Below are 14663 nucleotides of genomic sequence, written 5' to 3'. Positions count from 1 at the left end.
TTATCTTTATGGATTGCTTGTACTTACTTTTGACTTCATTATTGATTTTGCATTGCTCCATGGAGAGCTAAACCATTAGTGGGTGCTTGGACTTATAAACCCTAGGATGATTTTGTTTCATTGACTCTTATTATGTTTCCTTTAATTGATGTTTTAATTGAGTTTCAATCTTGTGTGGTTATTGCTTTGATTTTCCCTTAGAGCAACACTATGGTTGAGGATCTATCTAGGTAATCCTTTGAAGGGGTGACAACTTCATTAGCGTTAGACTTAGCGAGATTGAAGAGGGTTGAGAGACTAAGTCGAGAGGTAGCAAAACATTCCCATTCCCTTCTAACGTGATTTATCATACCTTCATGTTCTAAGAGTTCTTTGTGGTCCTGATAGAGTGAAGTTCTAAGAGACAAACTACACTGGGGCTTAGTTGCGCGAACAACAGAGTGAAGTGTTGAAGTAATCTGTAGTGCTGGGCCTTAATCGTGATTAGGGGTCTTCCACCTGGACCAAAGGGTTAGATCTATAGTAGGGAATAGAGTCTATCACTTAGAATCCCTAGAGCTTCAAGCAGTCCTATACAGTGTGAGGTGTTGAGAGTATCACTTTCCGCCGGGCATAGTGTAAAGGGCTAGTCACGATTGACCTTAGGTTTGGGACCGTGTGCCTTTAGATCTCCATGACTCATTAAACTTTAATTAGGAGATATAATATTAGTCTTGCACTTTGAAACAATAGTCCTAGGGTGAGCATTGTCTGGGTACCCCATTTTACCATCGATTATCTCCTTATTCTTCTTGCTTTCTTTTTCCTCTTTTACTTTTATTTGCATCTCTCGTTTGAACTAAATCACAAATTCGGTTTTTACTCTAGCTAAATAGCAATACTTTGTGCTTCTGAACAACTTATCTATATAGATTTGACTACCCACTCACTGAGGTATTTTATTACTTCGATGGCCCGTGCACTTGCGGTACGCACACGCAAGAGGTGTGTTAATCAACATTATAAAAACATAGATGAATCCAACATTCAGAAGGAAATCTATATTAAAGGCAATATAAAACTGTAAATATCCCAAGTTACATCAAATCCGAACATCCATGGAAATTAGCTCTCCATTGGAATGATGTTCATCTCAAAACAAATAAAGTAAAACCCTAGAACAAACTCGATATAAGACAAACCCTGTTATAACCAGTTCGCTGTAGTAGCCTGTACTGTAGAATCATGTAGCTATAGGTAGCCCAATGCTATTTTTTCTATATCCTTCTTTCCTTCTTTCGTTTTTCTTTCTTTCTTCTTCTCATTTGTTTCTCATTCAACTTAGCTCCTAAAAGTGAGAAAAAAATTTCCGGCAACTTTTCTGGTGAACCAAAGCATCCATTCTCCTCCTCTAATCCTCTTGAGCGTGGTGAGGCTTTGATCCAAGGTTTCCTTTCGTATTTCTCTCATATTTCTTCGTTTTGAAAATCTTCAAAAACCTAGAAATACATATTGGTTTGGGTTGATTTCAGGCTCAAATCGATGCCATGGTCTTTGTTATTCATTTGTGTGAATGTTTGTAAAGAAATTTCTTGTTTAGGTGTTAAAAATCGGAAGAAAACCATTGTTTTAGGGCTGGTTTTAGTGTAGCAATTTCTTGGTACAGTAGAAATCCATAGTTTACTGTAGCACCAACAGGCTTTACTTATTTTTTTTTATTTCTTTGGATTAGAGTGAAGCTCTACCCTTAGGAATTCATTTGTAACCTTTAGACCTAGCTTTGAGCCAACCCTAGGATTGATTTATGGTTGTTTGGTAGAAGGAACCTAAGGTTTCTTTGCTTGGATTTTTGTACTAATCTTTGATATTATTTTTTTTAATTGGCAAGGTGGTGAGTCGTTAGCTTGAAGCAAAGAGTTAGCCAAGGATTAGCTTGTGAGGAAGAGAAATCGTCAACTTGAGAGTGGGACTAGTAAGCAAGACCCTATTAGAAGATTACCCATATTTATATGTTTATATAATCTATCTTGCTTCATGAGTTCTTGCTGGATTATTATGATTGCTTTCAGAAGTTTTAACCCTGCAATGAGGATATTGCTTGGTGCTTCTTTTATGCAATTTGTGTTCAAAGGAAAGAAATTCCGTGTTGTTTCTTGTGTTGGATTATGTAAGTATATTTGAGTTAAGAACTTGAGTTTTGCTTGTGATTTTATCATTTCCTTATGGAAATGGATGAGGTATTACTGTTGTTGGTTATTGTGTTGGCTATTGTACTCTATGTGGAGTTGTGCTTATTGTTGAGTTTATATGGTAATACCCTACTATAGAAGGCGATCTCCACGGAACGCCTTTTGAGGTGGCGTGGTAACTGGCTGATTACTACGAGGGCCAGTTCTGGTGGGTGTGTAGGGTCCTAACTGGATATTCACTGAGTAGCCGTTGTCATCATGTGGTAAATTGATGGGTCAACATCAAGGGCATGAGTACTTTGACAACTCTAAACCTAGCTTCGGCCGCAGTGAAGGTTTAGAGAGATTTCTAGACCACTTTATGCTGGGTGAGTGTTGGGTGTTGCTTTATTTTGGATTAAGATTTATTCCCATTGTTTCTTTTGTTATGTTATCTTGAATTTGTGATGAGCGACCGAATCCCAGCTGTCGCTCTTAGGAGGACAGTCTTTGATAAATTTGATTTGACACTAGTATTTTGTTTACTTATTGTGAAACTCATGTTATTTACTTTGTTATACTTATATTTGGGAACTATTTTGATTTACTTGTTTATTATGGAAGCTTTGCTACATGATTGGCTTAATCCTATAATTTGGAACTCTATATTCAATGTTTTTACACTTTGATATTCTAAAACACTAATTGAGGTAGAATGCCTTCACTTATATTTTGGAACTCTTTTGATTTGCATGTTTATTATGGAATCTTTTCTTCATGATTGGCTTAATCCTATAATTTGGAACTCTATATTCACTATTTTTACACTTTGATATTCTAAAACCCTAATTGAGATAGAATGCCTTCTTATTCTAACGTTCTTGATATTTTGTATTAAAGTTTGCTATTATATGTGTTCATGCACTAAACTAGTTCTTTTATTTGTAAAGTATCATATTTGGAGATTTATGTCATTATTGTGGTATATTTCTATTAGAGTTGTGCTAACCTCGCCTCACCAAAGAATGTTAGTTGCTCACCCCTTTCATCTTCCCAGCCTTTTTCAGGTAGTAAGTGCAGCTATGTGGTAACGCGATGTGCATTTACTGCTGTTATATCTTTTGTGTATCTTTTTAGTTCATGTATGTTCCTTTTTTGTCATGGACAAGTTATTTAACTTATGGATCCACTAGGGGATAGTAAACCTTGTTGTATAGTTTTGTATCTAAACAACTCTTAAACCCTTGGTATAACAGTTGTGTGTTGTTGCTATTTCGGCTGTGTATCAGTGTACTTCTATATCTTGTACCAGCGTAAATATTGTTGTTTATAGGTTGTTCATTAGCCTTGCGGTGCCTCGAGAGTTGAGTGGTAGAGTGTCCCTCCTTGGGATCATTATGGCGGTTGTCGCTTCCCATGGGCCCACAAGTTGGGGTGTGACAAACCACCTTCTCAATGTCTATAATGATGGAATCGATGTGAACCGATATCATCACCAAGGATCGTTACTCCAGCGACTCTGAACCCCCGTTCTTCCTTGAACTTGCCTCCAAACCCTAGTAGTCATTCAAGAACACTTTCCCAAAAGCTGGATTCTCAAATAACTCTTTCAGCTTTATTTTTATATCACCAAAAATGTGGTAATTCGACTTTTTCATATTTCTTCCTTCTTGTTTCAACTTGTTTTCTTGAGTAGTTTTCATTTGTGAGAGTGTTTGAGAGTATCCCAAGTCATTAGAATAAAAAAAGGAGGTCAAACAACTATCAATTGAGTAATTTAGAGCCATTTTTGTATAGGTTGAATGGGTTCATATGGGCCGTATGCACCCTGGTATTAAAAAATCCAGAAATTTTCTACTAGGTCATGCGGGCCGTATGGGGGGGCCGTAAGGACCTTGGCATATAACGAAATTTTTGGTTTTAAAAGCCCATTTTCTCATCTTTTCCTCATTCTTTCTACACTCTTCCTTGGACCCTTTTCTTTTCCACTTTCCTTCTCCTCTAGAACCTTCATTTGTAATTCTCAAACCTATTATCCCTTGCCTTGAATTAAGAAGAAACTTGAAGGTCTCTCCTTCCTCTCATGAGAAGTGCTTTTCTTGGGGTTTTGAGAAGCTTTGATGTAAGGTTATTCTTCACCTTGGTTTTCTTCATCTTCCTTTTTCTTTTTGTTTGATTACTTTGAGATTATCGGTGGAAAAATACTAGTGTTGGTTGGATCTAGATTATAGAAGGAGTTTGACGATGTAAAACCTTGAATCCTTTGTGAATTGAGAGAGATCTTTCATCTCTTAGATTAGTGTTACTGATAAGTGCTTGTGCGATACGAATGCGAAGCATTTATTCCTTATGTTTAACATTACTTTTCTCGGGGTTTTACAATAATATGTGTGTTTTTATGTTACTTTTATGCAGGTAGGGTTGTGAGGCCGAGTATGAAGGAAATAGGCCAATGTGGATCATAATGCACCAATATTAGAGGAAATCTTGTTAAGGTTCAAACGCGAAGACATAGGCCAGGTGTGAGATGTTAGAGTGTGTGCCAACCTCCTCGTATTCGAGTGGGCACATCCATTCGGAGGGGCACAAAGGCAGTTACATTCGAGCATTCCGACTTATGCACATAGAACAAGAGCTCCACCAACGTGTACACCATTGAAGAAGCAAGTGATCCACAACGTGAACGTGTGCCCGTTTGCGTTACCCCGATGAAAGTATGGAATCGGGAAGCTATTCAGGTCGAATATTGTAGCAGAGCACTTTAGCAACAGTGTAGAATATACTGTAGCAGCACTGCTCACAGCCGGCCGAGAAACCAGAGAAACAGAGAATCCACACGGGCGTGTGGAAATTATCCACGCCCGTGTGGAAATTCCGCATGGGCGCTTGGAGCATCCACGCCCGTGTATTCGCCCGATTCAAACCCTATTTAAAGCCGATTTAGCCCCGATTTTGGTATTCTTTTCTCCATCTTTTTCCCAACTTGAGAGAGGGCTTCGGCTAGGGTTTCAAGGGGTATTGGCCAAGGTTTTGGAGAGGTTCTACGGCTCTGACATTGTCATTCATTAGGAAGAAGGTTGGTAGGGGAGCTTCCGTCGAGGCGTATCCAATACCGGACGAGGGAATCCTTGGACGACGAGTAGAGGACTTTCCACAATACCATCGACATGACTATCGAGGTGGTTTCTTTATGGATTCATTGCTTTTACATTCTATTTCTTTGATTGTACTTAGCTCCATGGAGAGCTAAACCCCTAGTGGGTACTCGGGTATTGTGAACCCTAGGATGTATTTGTTTCTTTGAACCTCTTTATTATGCTTTCAATAAATTGATGTTTATTGTGAGTTAGGCATAGTTGACCTTGGATTTTGGACTATGTAATTAAGGATTTCCACGACTCACCATTGCATTGATTAGGAAGCATAATAGAGGGTTCTTGCACTTGAAACAATTATTCTAGGCGGAGCATTATCCGGGTACCCCATCTTTATCGATTGCCTTACCCCCTTCTGTACTTTTGCTCTCTTACTTGTTGCTTTCACTGTTGAGAATTGAATCATTGTCACACTCATTATCATTGATCTTTTACATAGCTAAGAATCGAATTAATTATTTTTATTCCCTACTCCCTGTGGATTCGATACCCGCTCACCCGGGATTATTACTTCGACAAACCCATGCACTTGCAGGATATACGCAAGGGGACCTTATCAAGTTTTTGGCGCCGTTGTCGGGGAGCTAGGCATTTAGAGATACTTTGCACTTTGTTTTCTTAGATATTTTACCCTTCATTCTATTTCATTTCTCTTCTCTATCACCGCTATGATTTGTTCTAAAAATTATTTCACACTTTCTTATTCTTCCATCATTCTAATTTGTTTTCTTTTGTCATGTCTTACTTTTTCTTGCAAGGATTTTAAATGATGATTGACCCAGTCGTTGCTCTACATTTGCAGGTTGAAGCTCTAAGTGAAAAAGTTGATAGAATTATTGCTTCACAACAATAGAACATTCCATGTTACAATGCATATCATCCAATTGAAGTGGGCTACCCAAACGTATTATGGGATAATGGTGAACAACATTGGGAGGCACCTCAAGAGGAATGTCAAACGGGTGAGATACTCGGAGAGGATGCACTTCAGTTGCAAAGAGTATTAGCTAACTTCAATGAAGCATCCGATGTCTACGTCCAAAATATGGAGACTACACTAAGATGTCATGAAGCCTCCTTTAAAAACCTTGAGCATCAATTAGGAGGGATACTTGACACACTCTCCAAGGAACAACAAGCATTTGATCAAGCAATTCATGTTCCTTGTAGAGATGATGTGGTAGTGAACGACAATGAAGTATTTGGGAAAATTGAGTACATTGGTGTAGAAAATGAAAAGGGAGAAGCTGAATACCATTTTGAAATTTTGGAAAGGGTGAATGAAGATTGTGCTTGTGAGCGAGAAAATTTTCAAGGGGATTTGCTAGTGTCATGTTCCTTTCAAGCTGAAAATACACAAGAAGAAGTAAATCCTAAGGTAATTGAACAAGCACTACTCTTTGGGATTGATCAATTCATAAATTGCAAGAAAGAGATTTTGGGTTTGGGAGAAGATGTGGGTAGGAGATTGAAACCATCCAATGATCCACCTATGCTAAGCTTGGACAATTCCCAACCAAAATTGTTTCCTTGGAGGCCAAAGGTAAGATGGTTGGACTCTCCAACAAATATTCCACCCCGGCAAGCAAATTATTGGTTTAAGGGAAGTAGCTATGCACTGTCTAGTCGGGAGGAACATACTCTTTTCAAGCCTCCATAAGGTAAAGAAGAGGTACGTCAAGCTTAGTGTTTTCCTAGTTTTCCTAGTAATTACTGTTTTCCTAGTTTTTAGTTTAGTGTTTGCATGAATAAATTGTTAAGTGTTGGTGTCTTAATCTATTAGATGCTTGTGCTAAGATTTCCTTGTGAACTTTGATTTTTAATCGTGTGTTTTCATGTAGAATTGGCGAAGTTTGGTTGTTTGAGCTCTATTTCATATTTTTCACTGGTAAAATTTGCATAATAGGGTAGGCTCTAAGTGTGTAAACATGTTTAGAAACTTTCAGGAGAGCTTGCAGATTTTTCTAAGTCATCCTGAGAAAACACACGGGCGTGTGGAATTTCCACATGCCTGTGGGGGTTGCACTGCGAGCTCATTTAGAGAAGGCACACGGCGTGCGGCTATCCCTGTGAACGACCATGCGACTGTCACACGCCCGTGGGTAATTTCTGCACGAACGTGTGGATTCCTGCAGAGTTGGGCAGATTTTTCCCGAGAGCACACAGGGGCGTGGACTCGCCCCTGTGGGCAACCTTGTGAACCATGCACGGGAGTGGGTAATTTCCACACGCCCGTGTGAAACTCTGCAAAGGAGTTCTCTCCATCCCGAGAAAACACAGGGGCGTGCAGTTGCCTCTGTGAATTGGGAATGTGAATGTCCACACCCGTGTGGAATTTCCGCACGGGCGTGTATAACACTTGGTATTTTTCTCGGATGTCCAGAGAAGCCACAGGGGCGTGCGTCATCCCCTGTGTGTCGGATGCACGGGCGTGGGTATTTTCCACACGCCCGTGCGAGAGCGGTCAGAGTCAAAGGAGTGCTTTCCCGAGAGAGCACAAGGATGTGTGTACGCCCCTATGGTGCTCTTGAAGTGAGACGCACGAGCGTGTGGAATTTCCACACGCCCGTGTGGATGCACAGAATTCCAAGAGATGCGATTTCTTCCTTAAAAAGCTTGTGATCCGTCTCATTCTTCATTTCCAGTCGCCTGAAAACTACTTCTAATCATCTGTCCGACCTCTCATCATTGTTTTGGAGGATTTTGCTTCGCATATCATACCGATTTTCAGAGTTTTCACAATGTTTCTTCGGTAACCTTTTTATCCTCTTTTCTTCGCCAACTCTTGTTTTTCACAGATTAAATATTTTAGATTGCGAATTTCCATGCATGGTGTATGTTTAGGAAGCGTTTAGAAGTGGTTTTACTTTGAATTTTTGACAGTTGTTGTGCACCCGTGCGGGAGTTTCACGCCCTGCAGATCCACACGGACGTGGGTAATTTCCACAAGCCCGTGTGGAATTCTGCAGTATATTACTTTTGAGATTCTTTGATTGTTTTCTTCTTTTGTACTACAGATATGGCACCTCGCATGAAGAAAAATGAAGTGAAGCGTCTCAGACTCACACCACCCGAGCCATTACACATGGACTTCTCAAACCCCGAGCAACAAGCTCGATTTGAAAGACTTTCAGTACTCAGGTTTGGTCAGACTTGTTTCGCGGATTTGTAAGTACTAAAAGATATTCAGCAGGGTGACAAGCTGGCTAATGAAATTGATGAGATGCTAGCAGTGGAAAGTTGGAGGAGGCTATTGGCAATCAGTGAGCCAGATTACCGCGCATTGATGCTTGAGGTGTTAGCGTCTTTTGAGTTTCGTTTGATGCACGGGAGATTTGACACCACGGAGGCGATACAGTTTCGGGCATTCGAACATCCATTCTCCATGAGTGTCACTGAGTTCTCGATTCGGACAGGCCTGTACGATGTCGCTTACATAGGTACAGTGGAGTATGGACGATTACCTGCAGATTTTCCAGTATCAGTGACTCCATATCATGCGTATAGGATTTTGTGTGGCCATAGGGAGTATGAACTGGGCTAGTCGAAGGCCTCTAGCTTATCCCGGTTCAGCTACAGATATTTGCATGCAGTTATCAGCAGGTCCGTGACAGGTCGAGCAGATAACACAGCTGCTTTGACCAAGCTGGATTTGCTCTTTTTATACTCCATGTCCCGCAATGTATCACTTCACTTGGGGTGCATACTAGCGGATATTCTGCAGTATCAGGGTCATTTGACGAGAGTGAGTTTATTATTTGCTGGCCCCTATATCACCAGACTTATTTTGGGAATGGGTTTGGGCGACGCCTTACGTGGTGCTGAGAGGACAGTTGTGCCTACTCCTGTTGCGTTTGATACAATCACGATGATGGGGTTGGTACGGAGGTTTGGGCCAGGAGTCTATATTCTTGTTACAGCTACCGAAGGGACCACCGGGAGCAAAGAAAATACTGCGGGAGGTGTCTAGCAGATTCCCACACCTTCTGTAGCACCGGGTACTCGAGCTTATGATCATATTGAGAGGCTGGAGACCGATGTGAGAGAGATTCGGACTGAGGTAGCGGAGCTCCGGGCTATGCAGTCGGCTCAGTACACAGATCTTATGGCCCTGTTCGACTTTCTACGAGATCTACTGAGATCCAGACCCTCAGTTCCTCCAGCACCCTCATCCCCTACCCCGGCACCGGTAGACCCACTATGTGCTTCACCAACAGCAGCAGCAGCACTGGCGCCCGAGCGCGACACCGACATTTGACTCTTCCTTTTTTTTACTTTCTTTACATTTCATTTTAGACTTGTTCACTTAGAAAGGATTTTCCTTCTGAGTTTATTTTCATTTTTCGCATCATCGAGTTTTATTCCTTGCTTCATCTTTTATATACACTCGAGTTATTTTGTCTTTATTGAGCTTCACTGAACCCCCTCATGTATGCGTGCAGATGGTCTTGTCTTCTTGGGAATTGAGACTTAGTCATGGGCACGGCCAAGGTGCTGAGGCACTTAGCCGTGTGAGCCTCTCAACCCGTCGGAACACTACTCCCATGGAATTAGCTTCATCAAACGCAACACTAGGAGTTACGGGAGTATTGTTTTGATTGCTTAACTCACATCTATTTTGAATGATATATATATTTTGAGTGAGCTTGCATGTCTACATTAAGGACAATGTACAACTTAAGTGTGGGGGGGAGTTTTCATAATGCGCACATCTTTTCTTTTATTCTTGATTGATATATGCTCACATAGCCAATGGTGGTTCACCTTAGTTGCAATGATTGTATTCTTAAGTCTAGGAAAATTGTTAACATTGAATGTTTTCATACTCTAGTTCTTGCTAGAAATTTTAGGAATTTTTGCCCGATTTACCCTTAGTGCACTACTCACTCTTTGAACTCTATTGGAAACTCATATTCAATGTTAAAGGGAATAGTTAGGTTTATTTTCTTGTGCTAAGTTCTAAAAAGAATGATGAAAAATGAAAAAGAAGGAACAAAAATAGTTTTTATTGTTTATTTATGTTTGTTGGGTGGAAAGAGCTACCACCTATGAAGTATGAAGATACTCTCATAAGTCGGATACTAGTTATGCCCTAATGAGAGAAAGAGCTATCTCATAGGATGAGTGAAAGCTACCACTCGGGTAGAAAGAGCTACCACCTCGAAAGTATGAAAGCCACCTTAGCGGCCGCTTTGGAAAGGGCAACCTTAGTGGATGTGTGAAGCTACTACCATCTTTGAAATTTTTGTCACTTTTGTAGATAAATAAGTCCCTTGCACTTAGAACTTTGAGGAGTATACCTTGGGTTGTTTTGAGTGAGTTCACACACATACACGAAATTTGGGTTTATTGCCCTTTTTGATTCAAGTTTTTAGCTAGAGCATTGATTTTTTCGTATTTAGTGTTGAAATTTTCCTTTTAATTGTAGAATACTTTCGTTGTGTACCTTGGTGAACCTAAGGCCAAGCACTTTCAGTATTTTCTTCATTAATGCACAGAATGTTTTAATGTTTGCTTGAGGACAAGCAAAAGCTTAAGTGTGGGGGAGTTTGATAAGTGCTTGTGCGATACGAATGTGAAGCATTTATTCCTTATGTTGAGCATTACTTTTCTCGGAAATCTTTCTAAGGTTCAAACGCGAAGACATAGGTCAGGTGTGAGATGCTAGAGTGTGTGCCAACCTCCTCGTATTCGAGTGGGCACATCCATTCGGAGGGGCACAAAGCAGTCACATTCGAGCATTCCGACTTATGCACATAGAACAAGAGCTTCACCAACGTGTACACCATTGAAGAAGCAAGTGATCCACGACGTGAACGTGTGGTCGTTTGCGTTACCCCGATGAAAGTATGGAATCGAGAAGCTATTCAGGTCGAATACTGTAGCAGAGCACTACAGCAACATTGTAGCATATACTGTAGCAGCACTGCTTACAGCCGACCGAGAACCCAGAGAAACAGAGAATCCACACAGGGGTGTGGAAGTTATCCACGCCCATGTGGAAATTCCGTACGGGCGCGTGGAGCATCCACGCCCGTGTAGACGCCCGATTCCAGCCCTATTTAAAGCCGATTTAGCCACGATTTTGGTATTCTTTTCTCCATCTTTTTCCCAACTTGAGAGAGGGCTTCAGCTAGGGTTTCAAGGGGTATTGGCCAAGGTTTTGGAGAGGTTCTATGGCTTCGACATCGACATTCCTTAGGAAGAAGGTTGGTAGGGGAGCTTCCGTCGAGGCATATCCTATACCGGACGAGGGAATCCTTGGACGATGAGTAGAGGACTTTCCACAAAACCATCAACACGACTATCGAGGGGGTTTCTTTATGGATTCATTGCTTTTACATTATATTTCTTTGATTGTACTTAGCTCCATGGAGAGTTAAACCCCTAGTGGGTACTCGGGTATTGTGAACCCTTGGATGTATTTGTTTCTTTGAACCTCTTTATTATGCTTTCAATAAATTGATGTTTATTCTGAGTTCCAACCTTGAATGCTTGATTGTATGAACATTTCCCCTAGAGGGACACTAGGGTTGAGAGTTCTTGTTGGTAACCTTGTGAGTGAGTGACACACCACGAGCGTTAGACAAAGCTAGGTTTGAGAGGGTTGAGAGGGTGAGTCGAGAGGTACAAGAGCGTCCCCTTTCCCTTCCGGCGTGATAGATTCTACCTCCGTTCCTCGAGTTCTTTGCGGCCATAATAGAGTGAATGGTCTAAGGGATGAACTTCCGCTGGGGCTTAGTTGCGCGTGCAACGGAGTGAAGCGTTGAGGTGATCTTAGTATCTAGTACACAATTGTGGTTAGGGACCTTCCACCTGGACCAAAGGGTTAGGTCTATAATTAGGAAGAGATTTATCACTTGGAATCCCTAGAGCTCTTTGCATCTCTATGCGAGTGCGAAGTGTTGAGATTTTCGATTTCTCCTCCGGGACATGTATAGAGTTAGGCATAGTTGATCTTAGATTTGGGACTATGTAATTAAGGATTTCCATGACTCACCATTGCATTGATTAGGAAGCATAATTGAGGGGTCTTGCACTTGAAACAATTATCCTAGGTGGAGCATTATCTGAGTACCCCATCTTTATTGATTGCCTTACCCCCTTCTGTACTTTTGCTCTCTTACTTGTTGCTTTTACTGTTGAGAATTGAATCATTGTCACACTCATTATCACTGATCTTTTACATAGCTAAGAATCGAATTAAGTATTTTTATTCCCTACTCCCTGTGGATTCGATACCCGCTCACCCGGGATTATTACTTCGACAAACCCGTGCACTTGCGGGATATACGCAAGGGGACCTTGTCAAATACTGTATCAACGAACCAACTTTAGTTTCTTTTGCTTTTCTTGTTAGTTTTGAGGGTTGTAAGAGTTTCTTTCTTATTGGATATTCTTGCTAGAGTGTTTAGCAAACCCTAGGAGCAATTATTTTCCTAATTTGAGCATTGTCCTTCATTTCAATTGATCATGTTGTTGATGATGTTTTGTTATTTGTTTTGGTTTGTTTAATTACTTCTAGGAGGTGAAACTTCAAGTATGGGGAAAGTGCCGATGGAGAAGTAACACCGGAGGTTTCTAGCTTGCCAAGTTTGTGAGTGGTATTTACTAAATTATGGACTATAAATCATGCATGTTTTCAAATGTTTAAGTTTTCTTTCCCTTGAATGATAATTTATGGTTGCTAACACATTTGAAATGAATTCTATGGCATTTAGAAAGTATGATGATTTATTATTTAACTTATTTCAAGAAAATTTGAAAAATATATTGACAACGTCCCCTTGCGTATATCCCGCAAGTGTACTGGTTTGTCGAAGTAATAATCTCGGATGAGCGGGTATGGAATCCACAGGTAGTAGGGAATAAAAACACGTAATCCGATTCTTAGCTATGTGAAAGATCAATAGTGATAAGTGTGATAATGATTCAATTCTCAAAAGTAAAAGCAACATGTAAGAGAGCACGAGTAAAGGAGGAGGTAAGGCAATCGATACAGATGGGGTACTCGGATAATGCTCCACCTAGGATAATTGTTTCAAGTGCAAGAACCCTCTATTATGCTTCTTAATCGATGCAATGGTGAGTCGTGGAAATCCTTAATTACATAGTCCCAAATCTAAGGTCAATTATGCCTAACTCTATACATGTCCCTGAGGAGAGATTAGATAACCTCTCAACCTCGCACTCGAATAGAGTTGCAAAGAGCTCTAGGGATTCCAAGTGATAAATTTCTTCCTAATTATAGACCTAATGCTTTGGTCCAGGTGGAAGGTCCCTAACCACGATTAAGCCCTAGATACTAAGATCACCTCAACGCTTCATTCCGTTGCATGCGCAACTATGCCCCAGCGGAGGGTCATTCCTTAGACCATTCACTCTATTATGGCCACAAAGAACTCAAGGAACGGAGGTAGAATCTATCAAGTCGGAGGGGAAAAGGGGACGCCTCCCTGCACTCTCGACTCACCCTCTCAACCCTCTCCAACCTAGTTTTTGTCTAACGCCTGTGGTGTGTCACTCACTCACAAGGTTACCAACAAGAACTCTCAACCCTAGTGTTACTCTAGGGGAAATGTTCATACAATCAAGCATTCAAGGTTGGGAACCCGATAATAAACATCAATTTATTGAAAGCATAATAAAGAGGTTGAAAGAAACAAATACATCCTAGCGTTCACAATACCCGAGTACCCACTAGGGGTTTAGCTCTCCATGGAGCTAAGTACAATCAAAGAAATAGAATGTAAAAGCAATGAATTCATAGAGAAACCCCCTCGATAGTCATGTCGATGGTCTTGTGGAAAGTCCTCTACTCGTCGTCCAAGGATTCCCTCGTCCGCTAAAGGATACGCCTCGACGGAAGCTCCCCTACCAACCTTCTTCCCAAGGAATGACGATGTCGGAGCCGTAGAACCTCTCCAAAACTTTAGCCAATAGCTCTTGAAACCCTAGCCAAAACCCTCTCTCAAGTTGGGGAAAAGATGGAGAAAAGAATGCTGAAATCGGGGCTAAATCGGCTTTAAATAGGGTTGGAATCGGGCGACCACACGGGCCTGTGGATCTTTCACACGCCCATGTGGAATTTCCACACGCCCGTGTGGGTTCTCTGAATTACTGTTTTCTCGGCCGGCTGTGAACAGTGCTACTACAGTGCTGCTATAGTTCTCTGCTACAGTATCTGGCCTGAATAGCTTCTCGAATCCATGCTTTCATCGGGGTAACGCAAACGGGCACACGTTCACGTCGTAGATCACTTGCTTCTTCAATGATAGACAAGTTGGTGGAGCTCTTGTTCTATGTGCATAAGTCAGAATGCTCGAGTGTAACTGCCCTTGTGCCCCTCCAAATGGATGTG

The sequence above is a fragment of the Dioscorea cayenensis genome, chromosome 15, assembly GCF_009730915.1.
Source record: "Dioscorea cayenensis subsp. rotundata cultivar TDr96_F1 chromosome 15, TDr96_F1_v2_PseudoChromosome.rev07_lg8_w22 25.fasta, whole genome shotgun sequence".
Taxonomy (NCBI): domain Eukaryota; kingdom Viridiplantae; phylum Streptophyta; class Magnoliopsida; order Dioscoreales; family Dioscoreaceae; genus Dioscorea; species Dioscorea cayenensis.
This window is presented reverse-complemented; position numbering follows the sequence as displayed.